This window comes from Ursus maritimus, unplaced genomic scaffold (genome assembly GCF_017311325.1).
Source record: "Ursus maritimus isolate PB19 unplaced genomic scaffold, ASM1731132v1 scaffold_17, whole genome shotgun sequence".
Classification (NCBI taxonomy): Eukaryota; Metazoa; Chordata; class Mammalia; order Carnivora; family Ursidae; genus Ursus; species Ursus maritimus.
In genome coordinates this window covers 22,445,622-22,458,098 of record NW_024424119.1, presented here as the reverse complement: position 1 = coordinate 22,458,098, position 12,477 = coordinate 22,445,622, and the positions used below count along the sequence as shown (strand labels likewise).

Below are 12,477 nucleotides of genomic sequence, written 5' to 3'. Positions count from 1 at the left end.
TTACATGATATCCATTTCTCCATGGGATTATAGTTTCCACAAGCACACTGAAGATTTGGACGATCCTTTTTCCAACCAATTTGCATTGGTTCTTTTCACATTAATCTTTTGCTAGCTTTTTCTTTTTAATCTCTTTCAAAAATATGTTTAGTATGCTTCCATTTATTTTAAAAAGTACATGGATGATATAGATCACACTTACAATGGGTTGAAACACATCAGATATGTTAAAATCCATGAGGTCATCATGATTTATTTTTTAAGAAGCTCATTGTTTGGAATATAGGTGATAAAGGAAAAGAACCCAGGATTTACCCTGCCTTGTATATAAGAACTGTACTTCTTAGTGACCAAAGAATTGATGAGGAGAAGTTTACCTTTAAAAAGAGAAGTGAAGCTCGACAGCATTAAGACAATTGATCACAGATGATAGGCTCAATGAAGTCACATATTAAGTACATATTATCCTGTAGTTTTTTGTCTAGTAGATAAGCAAATTGTTCCTGCCCAGTGGAAAAGATAACCCCAAAGATAAGACACCAACCAGTCTGGTATATAATCTAACAAACTGACTCTAACATTCCTTTATTAAATTGATAATGAATTCCTAGCACCTCAAAATGTTCTTTTTTTTTTTTTAATGTGACTTTTTTTTTTTTAATGTGACTATAATAGTCTTCTATTTGAAGCTCAGGAAGCAGACAACTGTATTCCAAAACAGCTAAATATGCAGGTCCAAAAAATGAAGGTACTTGGGGTTCTCCTTGGGCAGCCATATTCACTCCAAAGCCCGTCCATCTCCTTCAGCATCCCACAGGTGAAGCACATGTCCTGCTCAGCCACAGAATAAAATGGCAAACACGCTGCACCACTGACATCCCAGGACAGTTGCCTATAACCCTAGACTTCTGACGCTGGGCTCCAGCTGCACTTTGTCACAGGTCATCATGCCCAGCTGGGAGAGCAGGGGTCTGAGCAACCTCTAGATCACGCCCACACTGTGCTACCAAAGCTGGCTCCACAACCGCCTCTGGGGGGCAAGAGCAGGCATGGTGACAAACCCAAGTTAGGGTCTCCGATTAGTTTTCCAGCAAGCCACAGGAAAGTCTTTTCAAAGCTGTAATGATTTTTGGCAGAAATATCATAGTACTGAAAGTGGAAGACAGTAGATTTTGCCTTACTCTTCCTGTCCTTAGTGTTTACTTTGTTGCCACACAGCACAATGGGGATGTTTTCACGTACTTGTACCAGATCTCTATGCCAGTTAGGCACATTTTTGTGAGTAATCCTTCATGTTACATCAAACATTATAATGGCGTACCAGGCTTGGATGTCATAGCCATCTCTCAGCCCACCAAATTTCTCCTGACCAGCTGTATCCCATACCAGGAACTTCATAGGTCCTGTGTTGGTACAGAACACAAGGGGATGGACCTCAACACTAAGGTGGCTACATACTTCCTTTCAAATTCACCAGTCATGATACTTCACGAATGTAGTTTTTTCAGTACCATTGCCAACCGATACAAGCTTGAACTGGACTTGGGGTTCTCCTTGGGCAGCCATTGTGCTCTTGTTTCCAGAAGCGTCTCCAGCCATCTGACAGAGACTGCACCACTTTAAACCTCAGGCCACAGGTCTGCTAAGCTGTCTGCCAATCCATTCCAGGGATTCTCTTTCCCAGACAATGAGGAAAGTCAACAAAGGAAGAAAATAACAAGACAAACAGAAAAACTGTAACTTGAGGAAGCAGAATTAATCGAACAACCCCCATTCACCCCTTCTCCCCTTTTAATGACCTACCAAAACTCAGGAATATATTGTATTCTACCAAGAGGATGAAATTCTACACATGAAAAAAAGAATAAAGGAGCTGAAAATTGCCAATAATATGTTGCTCATTTTCTTCTAAGTTCTCACCAGCAGCACCTTTAACGTCTATACTATTTCTACCAGCACTGTGCTTAGGATTTAGGGAGTCTCCAAAGTGATATGTGTCTTCTCTAACCTCCTTCTGTGTCCTTACTAAAAGAATCATTATTATCCATATTTCTACTAAAGGTCTGCTTACATCACTCTAGGCTTTTTCTATCATGCTCCTCAAAATTCTTTCAGCCTCTGCCACTACCCAATTCTAAAGCCACTTCCATATATTTAGGTATTGTTACAGTAGCACTCTACTCTGAGGACCAAAATCTGTATTAGCTTTCTGTTTCTGTTGTGTCAAACTGCCACAAACTTGGTGATTTTTAAATAATACAAATTTATTTTTTTACCGTTTTGTAGCTTAGATCTCAGGGGCCATCTGGATAGATGTCAGCAGAACTATGTTCCTTTCTGGAGGCTTTAGGGGAGAACATATTTCCTTATTTTTTCCAGTTTATGGAGGCTGCCTACTTTCCTCAGCTCATGAGCTTTTTTCTCCCATCTTTAAAGCCAGCAATATTAGGCAGAATCCTTTTCATACTGTCATCCTCTGGATTTCTCTTTCAATTCCCTCTTCCACTTTTAAGGATGCTTGTGATTACTCTATGTCTATGAGAATAATCCAAGATAATCTCCTTGTCTTAATGGTAGCTCATTAGCAACCTTAACACCAATCTGCAAGCTTAACTCCCCTTTGCCAAGTAACCAAACATATTTACAGATTCTGAAGATTAGGTTGTGGACATCCTTGGGAGACCATTCCTCTACTTACCGTATATGTTCACCCTAGAAGGGGTTCCCCAGCAAGCTGCCCATTTGTTGGCCACTCACACTCAATGGAGTCTACTGTTAGCAAATGCCTGTGGATACGGACACTCTACGTAACTTTTCTTTTTCTTAAATTTAAAATATGGAGAGACTGTAAACATTCATTAAGTATCTGAGGAAAGTCTTCAAAGTATTGAAAAAATAAGTTAAACTGATCTGGAGGAAAGAAAATTAAACAACCTTGCCTCCTCTCCCCACTCACTTTTAATTAATAGCCAACAAAAATTCAAGAATACATTTGTATTCTACCCATATATCAAGAAAATGTAGTTAAAAGGAATAACAGAGCAAAAAACTCGTAGAAATTAAAAATACACATACAAGTATATATATAGAAACCTTGCAATTGTTGAAGATAAGAAATCTCCCTGAAAATATATGAGATGGAAGATTAGTCCAAGAAGTTCTGTTTCAACTGATCAAATTTCCAGAAGAGTGCTGACAAAGTGGAGTGAAAAGTATTCCTCCCAAAGTGAAATTTTAAGCTAAATTTCCAGAACTGAAGGAAAACACATGTCTTGAAATAAGAAACTCTTCTACGTGAAAAAAAACGTGACCTTAGACATCTGTGAGAAATTTCAGAAAATCAAGTGTAGAGGATTCGAAAAGCTTTTCATAAGGGAAAGTAATGTATACAATAAGACACAACTAGTTAGGGCATGTCATCAGTACCACTCGTAGATGACAGGGTAATTCTTTAAAGTTCAAAGTAGAAGTAACTTTAAACCTAGAATACTTATGTCAGCCAAATTATTAGTCATGAGTGATATGAAGTTAAAAACGTTCATATATTAAGGGATTCAGAAAGTTTGTCTCTCATACACTCTTCCTCAGTCGTGGAATCAAAAATAATTGTACTAAAGAAATAGGAAGAGTGAGAGGATTATATAAATCATCTAAATCTTCATATAAGTGGCAGGAAAGAAATGGAGAAAATCTAAATTTGAAATATAAAGAAAGAGCTATAAATATACCTTATTTTGCAACATGAAGAAAACCACGTTAGAACTATACATAGCCAAGTTTAAAAGTCATTGCCACTGGTGTATAGAATTAGGAGTGGAGAAAAACAGCTGAGGGAGGGGGGGAATGATGGTTAATTCTCACAATGAAGGCTTTATATCATTCTATGACTTTTGTTCTTAGCATTGAGAAGAAAAAAAGATGGTGTCTGCCAACTGGATCCATGCAGAGGGAGAGTGTGGAGAAGGTGCCTGGCAGCCTCCATCCCTGAGAACCCCCCATCAGGTCCCCAGAAGTGTGTCAAATCAGATGTCTGGCCCTGAGGTCAACACTCCTAGACAAGCAAAGTCTGGGTGCCGCTCAACCAGCCACTTCCTGCTGGACCCTGCTGAGGTGAGTGTGAGCACTGGAGCCCTTCAAGAGTACTTGTCAGATAGCCATGGCCTTGTGGGGTCTCCTGGATGCGAGCCCTGTTGGTTTTCAAAGCTAGATGTTTTGGGGGTTCATGTCTCAGGTGCAGATCTTAAAAGTTGGGAATTCTTGATGTGGAGTTTAAGCCCTTAGCTCCTTAGGGAGAAACTCTGGGTTTTCGATTCCCTCTCAACTGTGGATCGCTGTGCTGGAAGAGGGGCTTATGGAGAGATTGTGTCCCAGCCTCTCCTATTCCTTTTCATGTGGACCTTCTCTCACTTTTTCAGACATGTAGAAATCACACACGTTTTAGGTCTTTTTGCAGGGAACGTTGTTCCGTATGTAGCTGTAGGTCTGGTGTGTTTGTGGGAAGAGGTGAGTTCAGGATCCTATTTTGGGGCCAGCTTGAACCAGAACCTGACTTTTGTGCTTGGGAGAACCTGACTATTGTGCTTAAATTGAGAAAAATGAAAACTGAAGAAGAATCAATTTTCCTTATTTGTATTATCAGTCAACAAAGGGGCAATTTTTATATTACGGTGGCTGTAGCTTTGAAATCTCTGGAATAAGAACTATAGAATTAATTAGTGTACTAAGGCTCTTTGTCACTTTAGTTTTAAGCTAAAAACTAGCTTAAATAGAAATGCTTCAGTGCTGCCTATAAAATGAGTATCCTAGCAACTAAAATGTATCCCAATAATTAAAGCCTCCATGTCAGCGACATTTAGACAGCAAGAGAAGTCACAGAATTATCAGAAGTAAACATCTAGCCATATGTGCATGGTGACCTTAGCCGAGGAGTGCACAGTCTGTCAGAGTGGCCCTTCTGAAGCTGTCAAATAACAACGAATTTGCTGTGCATACTTAGATCAACCGGTTGAAACTTCCAAACACTTCGTTTAAATTTCATGTATGTGCATCATGTGATTTAGGTCCAGAGTCAATATTTAAATGCAAGAGCCCACCCTACTTGATAATTCCTTCAAATAATGCAATAATAGCAAAGCAGATTTGTTCTCACAATAATATATGTTGCAAGAAATGGGGGAAGTTACAAATGGAAAGTCCTCTTACTAATGGACCTTACGAGCTTCCAAGTCTTTTCTAATTCTGAAATTGTTGGTGACCATATATATATATATATATATATATATATATACCACTCAATAGACCACTGAACAAAGGAGTTAAAGATAGAAAACTGTGAATAGCCACTGTTTTACCATAAAAAAGGGGTATATTGGGAAGTATTGGTAATGAAACAACATCAGCCCAAGATTTATTTACCACAAATTGACATCGTGGTTTTGATTTTGCTTTGGAAGTAGGTTGGTAATGCCTCTAAAAAAGCTTCAGTCCTGAAGGGAAAAAATAACCCTGTTATCCTTTTCTGCCCATTTTCATTATTGGAAGATAGTGTGGTTTTTTACTCTGGCTCTAAAAGATGGGCTTGATTGGAAGTCAGCTCTGCCCCACGGTGAACTGTGTCAACATAAACTGTGAATTCAACAGCCAGTTCAGAATGGCAGCCAAGTTTGGTTACATATCATCTGGATATGTTAAGTATATCGTTCTATCAACCGACTCTGAGAGAGTGTAGTCAAGAGGTTCATTTGTAAATATGATCTGCTTTTAACAATTATTTAACACAAAATAAGGGAAAATGAAATTTTTATGACTATGCAATTGAAACTTAAGACCTGTTTGGAAACAGGTTAAATGTGGATACAGCAAATTGTTGAGTGAATGCATAGATTCTGTTTGGAATGAGGGAATGCATTGTGTAATTTGGAGTCACTGTCAGAGAATCAATTATAAGAGGTTACAAAGCTTGCTAAAAAATAAAACATTATAAAAGAAAAGGATAATTATAATAAAATAGCAACTGAGAGTCTAGTAATCAGTATGATACCATGTGTAGGAGAAATATTGATAAGAAAAAAAAAGAATTAGGTTGAGGGAACTTTAAAACTATTTGGCTGATTCTGATAGGGTAGAGAAAATCTCTAATGTGGTAGGGACAAAAATAATCCTTTCAATTTTCCACTGATGGATGAATGGATAAAAAAGATGTAATATATGTATATAATGGAATATGTAATATGGGATATATAATATGGAATATATACACACACACAATGGAATATTAGCCATCAAAAAGAATGAAATCTTGCCATTTGCAAGAATGTGGATGGATCTAGAGGGTATTATGCTAAGAGAAATCAGTCAGTCAAAGACAAGTACCATATGATTTCAATCATATGTGGAATTTAAGAAATAAAACAGATGAACATAGGGGAAGGGTAAGAAAAATACAATAAGATAAAAACAGAGACAGAGGCAAATCATAAGACTCTTAACTATAGGAAACAAACTGAGGGTTGATGGAGGGTTGATGGAGGGGAGGTGGGGGGGCCTCAATGGGTGATGGGCATTAAGGAGGGCATTGGTTGGGGTGAGCACTGGGTGTTCTCTGTAAGTGATGAATCACCAATTTTACTCCTGAAACCAATACTATATGTTAACTAGCTTGAATTTAAATTTTTAAAAATATTCCTTTCAATTAGACATATTTACACTATTAAAGTATCTGTTTATGGTTTATTTTAGAAACTGGGAGGAAGACATGAATGCCAAAAATATTACCAATATAATTTGAAAAATGAATTTGGTTAATATCATATATCCTTTTCAGAAACACAGCTACCTTCCTAATTCTATGATTAATGATTTTGATATGTAACACTTGAAAGTTAACCTGTTATTTTCTTTAATATAATAATCTAGGCTACAAAATGAGTTTTTATTAGCAGTATCTGAAATGTACGCATTGCACTGTGGGAAGTGACATTCAGTAAAGTCTAACATATAATGTTCCTTTATGAGTTAATATTTTATGGATTTTTTTCCCCTGCAGTTAAAATACAGCATGTGAAGTTTTGGCAAAAAGAGAATTATTTAAAATTTTTTGAAACATAGTTTTCTTTTGCAATGGGTGACTATTACCAGGCATTACATATAATTAGACCGGAGGATTCATTTTGTAAATGTAATTCTCTGTATAAGAAAACTGCCAAGACTTTTGGTACCTTTTATATTAGAAAAATTTAAGCTTATACAAAGCAAATGAAATAGTGTACCCACCACCCAGCTTAAACAATTATCTAATTTTTTGGTCATTTTTGTTTTGTCTCTCCTCCCATTGTTACTGGATTTTTTATATAGTTTTCTTAGGTAAAATTTACTACATTGAAATGCACAAATGTAACCCATACCCTATCAAGATGTAAAATATGTCTATCATCTAGAAAGTTCCTTATGTCCCTTCCCAGTCAGTCAGCGGCCCCCATCCCCGCCAAGGATGATTCTGCCTGTTGTAGAACTTCAGGTGAATATAATCATACAGTTTGCACTTCTTTGCACTGACTTCTTTCACACAACATAGTGTTTATGAGATTGAGCCATGTTGTATATAGTAGTGATTCGTTCCTTCTCACAACTGAGTAGTGCTCCACGGTAAGAACATACCACTATCCGCTTACTTACTCTTCTGCCGATGGACATTTGAGTTACTTCCAGTTTCGGGTATTAGGAATAAATCTGTTATAAACATTCTTGTATAAATCTTTTCATGAGCTTATGTTCTCATTTCTCGTTCTGTATGCCTAGGAGTAGAATTGCTGGAATCAGAAGTAGGAGTATGTTTAATGTGATAAGAAAGTGCCAGGCCTTTTCCCAAAGAGATTGTACCATTTTACATTCCCACCAGAAGTGTATGAGTGTTCCACGAGCCACACATTCTTGCCAATAATTAGTGCAGTCAGTGTATTTAATTTTAGCCATTCTAGTGGCTGTATAGTAGCAGCCTGTTATGGTTTTAATTTGCATTTTCTTCATGACGTATGATGTTGAGCACTTTATCATTTGCTGATTGGCTATTCAGATAAGTTCCCATATGAACTCTTGGTTAAGTGTTTTGTCCATTTTTTAAATGGGCTCGTTGGCCTTATTTTTTGGTAGTAGTTACGTATACCTTCCAGATAGAAGTTCCTTGTCAAATTTATGTTTCACAAGAATTTTCTCTGAATCTGTGCCTTCCTTTCATTTACAAACATTTTTTTGATGAGATAATTTTAACGAAAATTTATAATTTTAAGTTTTTGCTTTCTGTGTACTAGGAAATCTTTTCCTTTTCAGAGTCACAAAGATATTCTTTTATGATTTCTTCTAAAAACCTCATAGCTTAAGCGCTTGGATTCCACTCTATGATCCTGCTTGGAATAATTATGTATGATACGAGGTCAAGGTTAAGATTGATTTTTTTCTACATGGATATTCAGTTGCTTTTGCCCATTTCTGTAAAGACTTTTCTTTCCACATTCAGTTGTTTTGTTGCCTGTGTTGAAAAGCAGTTATTCATATAACTTTGTACTTGCTTTTGAACTCTGCCTGCTCCGTTTGTCTGTCCACGTGCCGATACCACATGACCTTGGTTAAGTCTGATAATACAAGTCTTCCAAATTTGATTCTCAATTTCAAGGCCATAGAATACGGTTAAGCATAGTTTTGCATGTAGCTAGCTTCCCTCTCATAGTTATATATTTATATATATATATATATTTTAAATAATCTAAATTGATAAGCATTCATTTTAGAAACTTTGGATTCCAGGTAAAGACACGTAAGGAATTTGTGAAAATTACTCCCAATCCTCACTGAACTTGAACCTATCTAGAGCACATGCAAAAACATTATGAATAACGACAAGTCTATACCTAGAGTTGGCAGGTGAATGATACTGTCAATTAGCCTGGTCTTTAAATTGCAGGGCTTTAAACAATGCTGCACTGGGATATATATATATATATTTGCCCATGCGGAGATTCAGTTTAACATTGTCTCGCTATTCAAAAAAGCTTTGAGGGGCGCCTGGGTGGCAGTCAGTTAAGAGTAGGACTCTTGGTTTTAGCTCAGGTTGTGATGTCAGGGTGATAAGATTGAGCCCTGCACTGGGCTCTGCACTCAGCAGGGAGTCTGCTTGAGATTCTCTCTCCCTCTCTTTCTGCCCCTCCTGCTCATGCTCTCTCTCTCTAAAATAAATAAATAAATCTTTTTATTTTTATTTTTATTTTTTTTAAAAGCTTTGATATGTCAAACGGGGTTATCAGTATGTCCTTTTGGTGAGAATTCAGAAAAGAGGAAAACATTAGTGGGATTCTGATTGTATCTGCCTTAGCTTAATTCTTAAATGCTACTTGACTGAGAAAAATTAGGATCCACTGGGTTTGAAATGTAATGACTTAAAATTCATAAAATAAATATTGCCTCTGTGCATGTGAGTTCGGAGAAAAATGGGGGAATACACGCTAGGCTGTTAGCATGAAAATGTTGTGGCCTGCATTAAGTATAGAAGGAGCAGTCATACCACATGGAGAAGGAGCACTCTACCTGAGAAATTTCTATTTCTGTATATTTAGGAAAGTCCAGAGTTAGCTGCAGTCTTCTCCACCTGGCGCTTCACAATTATGAGCTTGTTGTCACTACCCTCTTCCCTTTTTATTTAGCATGTCCACCCAAGAGTCAGCTGGGGTAGTGAGCTGCCCTAGTGCCAGCAGCCTCTTCATTACCCAAAGGCTTGGCATTGTTCTTTGCTCTATGTTTTTGAGTTTCTAAGTTTGGTGGAGGAGATTCTTCTTGATTCTTTGTGGGCATATTTTCTCTTCCCAAAGGCTAGACCATGGACTTATAACACCTTCTCAGTTTTTAGCAATGGAAGATTTTTTTTCCACCTGTCTTTGAATATTTCTTTGGTCAACAATGTAGAAAATGGGGTTTGGGTAGGTTAAAAACATCAATTCATGCTATCAGTAAAAGTCAATTATCCATGTTCTGTAATGTGCAAGGCTTTCCAAATAGAATTAAAGAAATACCTGTGGTAATTCCCAAACTATTATGCATATTCATATTTAGATCAATGGGGAGAAATATACTTTTAAAACTTTTTTCTGTAGTTAAGCCTATTCTTATCTTTAATATAGGCAATGATTTTTTTGAAGAATTGTGCTGTTGAATATAAGTTTTTGATTTAATATCCTAATACACCTTGTTAGATAGACAAAAACGCATTGTCCTTCATTGATGACTGAGTGAAATTAAATAGTAGTTAACAATTAGTTGGCTTCTTTGAAGTCTTGGAAATTTATTATAGTTTGGGATTAGAACCCCATATCTTAGTTTCTCCTTTATGCAGAAAACATAGTCAAATTTTAAGAAACATCATTCATTTGCTCATAAACAAAGGGGAACATCATGGTATCCCTAAAGAGAACATGACATATTTTCTGTCTTCGAGCATCTGAGTTGCAAGGAGTTAAGTCATTTACACACCAGTCATTGCGTGCTCTCGTCAAGATGGTGTGCAAGACCCCTCAGATTGTGTTTGTTTTTGTTTGGTTTGGTTTATTTTATTTTATTCATTTTATTTTATTTTATTCCCTTTTACTCTGAGTTCCTCTCTGGATCTGGTTTGTACAATTTTGGGCAAATCTTGTTATCTAGGAGCTAATAAACAGTTGGATCATGGAGTGCTACCCTTTTTTTTTTTTTTTAAGATTTAGTTATTTATTTGAGAGAGAGAAAGAGAGAGCACAAGCAGGAGGGCCAGAGGGAGAGGGAGAGAGAATCTGAAGCAAACTCCGCGCTGAGCACGGAGTCCTTCGGAGGGCTCACTCTCACGACCCTGGGATCAGGACCTGGGCCCAAACCAAGAGTCAGACACTCGACCAACTGGCCACCCAGGCACCCCTGGGAGGCTGCTCTTGAGAAGGACACTAGGAGTATCAGGGAAATCCATTCCATTTGTTTATAGGTTTTGCAAACAGCCCGAGATCTGGCAGTGGAGACTGCAGGGTGTGCTGGATCTGTGTGAGGTCTGCCTGAGCTCCTGCACTGGCATCTCACCATAGTTGGGATAGTTCTGCACTGTCTCTGCATCAGAGTTCTTCACAGAGCACTGATGAATCCTGCAAGTCACATAAGGACACCCGTCAGGGAGGAGAGGAGAAAGCTCTTTTAAATGCTGTGGAGCTTCAGGTAAGGTGAGAACGGAGACCTTACTAATGACCTTGGAGAGTAGTTTTGGGGGATTATGGGGATATTGGACTGATTGTACAGGGCTCAGGGAAGTATGGAAGAAGAAAAATTGGATAGAGCAAGTATATGGTAAAGAGGAGGAGAGAATCTTCCTCAAAATGTCTTTCTTAAACTGAAGAAAAGCACGACCGAGAGAAAACCTAAATCAATTTCTGGTTTTAAATTTTGAACGACAAAGAGATGAAAAAATCTGGAAGAAGTCACAAAAAATAGAAACGATATAGTTGATTATAATAAAATGCTGTAAAGCTGTGAGTATTTTTATTATTTGCCCACTCATGTTTACTCCTGTTTTTTGAGGAGAACAGCTATAATGGGGAGCTTGCATTACATATGGGCTTTGGGTGGGTAGATATTGTTGTTAGATCATTCACAAAAATAATAAAACTTGTGATTTGGGATTTCAATAAGTTAGTTTAATTAACTGGATTTTCAAAGTAATAAAAAATATCCCCCATCCTTGTGTTTTGTGTACCTGCTGATGTTTGGGGAGGGGGTCGTGAAAGTAATGCCAGGTGTTCTTTTTTATTTTCATCACTCTGCAGTGAAATGAAGTGAATGGCTAGAATGAAAATGTTAGAGTAATCATGTTTTATTTGAATTATGGCTGTATTAATGCATTCCATTATTATAAAACATCACCCAATGTTGCATTATTCTAGTCACTCAGTAGTAAATGGAAAGGCAATTCATAATTAAATTAGTGAAACCTAGCACCAGGCTGACGTTTCAGTAATTCATTTTATGGCTGAACTGTAAGATAGATATAAAATGCTGCGTGATCTTTGACATATATTATGGATTTAAATAAATTAAATAGAATTAATGTAATACACATGCAGTTGAAAGAGTGTGGAGGTAGGAGTATTTTTATGTGTGACCTTCGTAATTAGGCAGTGAAGTAGGCCATTAGCAAAGGATCACAGAGTTGTGATTACTTTGCTTAGGACAGGGACTAGAGCTAGAGGAAAGGCTTTAGTTGAAGGTTCTATTAAAATCTATCATGCTTTACTCCTGACCTATGGTTCAAATTCAAAGTATAAACAGAAAGGGGAATGTCTAGGTTTTGCCATTAGTTTAGGTCTTTGAAGAGGTTTCTAAAACTTATATTCTGTTTAGACCAGTTCATTAAGAACCCATTTTATTGTATCATAAGAGGCAACTGTCATTAATTACCTACTTTCCTTTCTGTCTACG

The 12,477-nt window shown here is 37.2% G+C and overlaps 1 pseudogene; it reads right to left on the bottom strand.

Moving 5' to 3' along the window:
* Positions 1-374: 374 nt before the first annotated feature.
* LOC103667018 lies at positions 375-1,755 on the bottom strand (annotated as a pseudogene).
* Between the last annotated feature and the right edge of the window lie 10,722 nt (positions 1,756-12,477).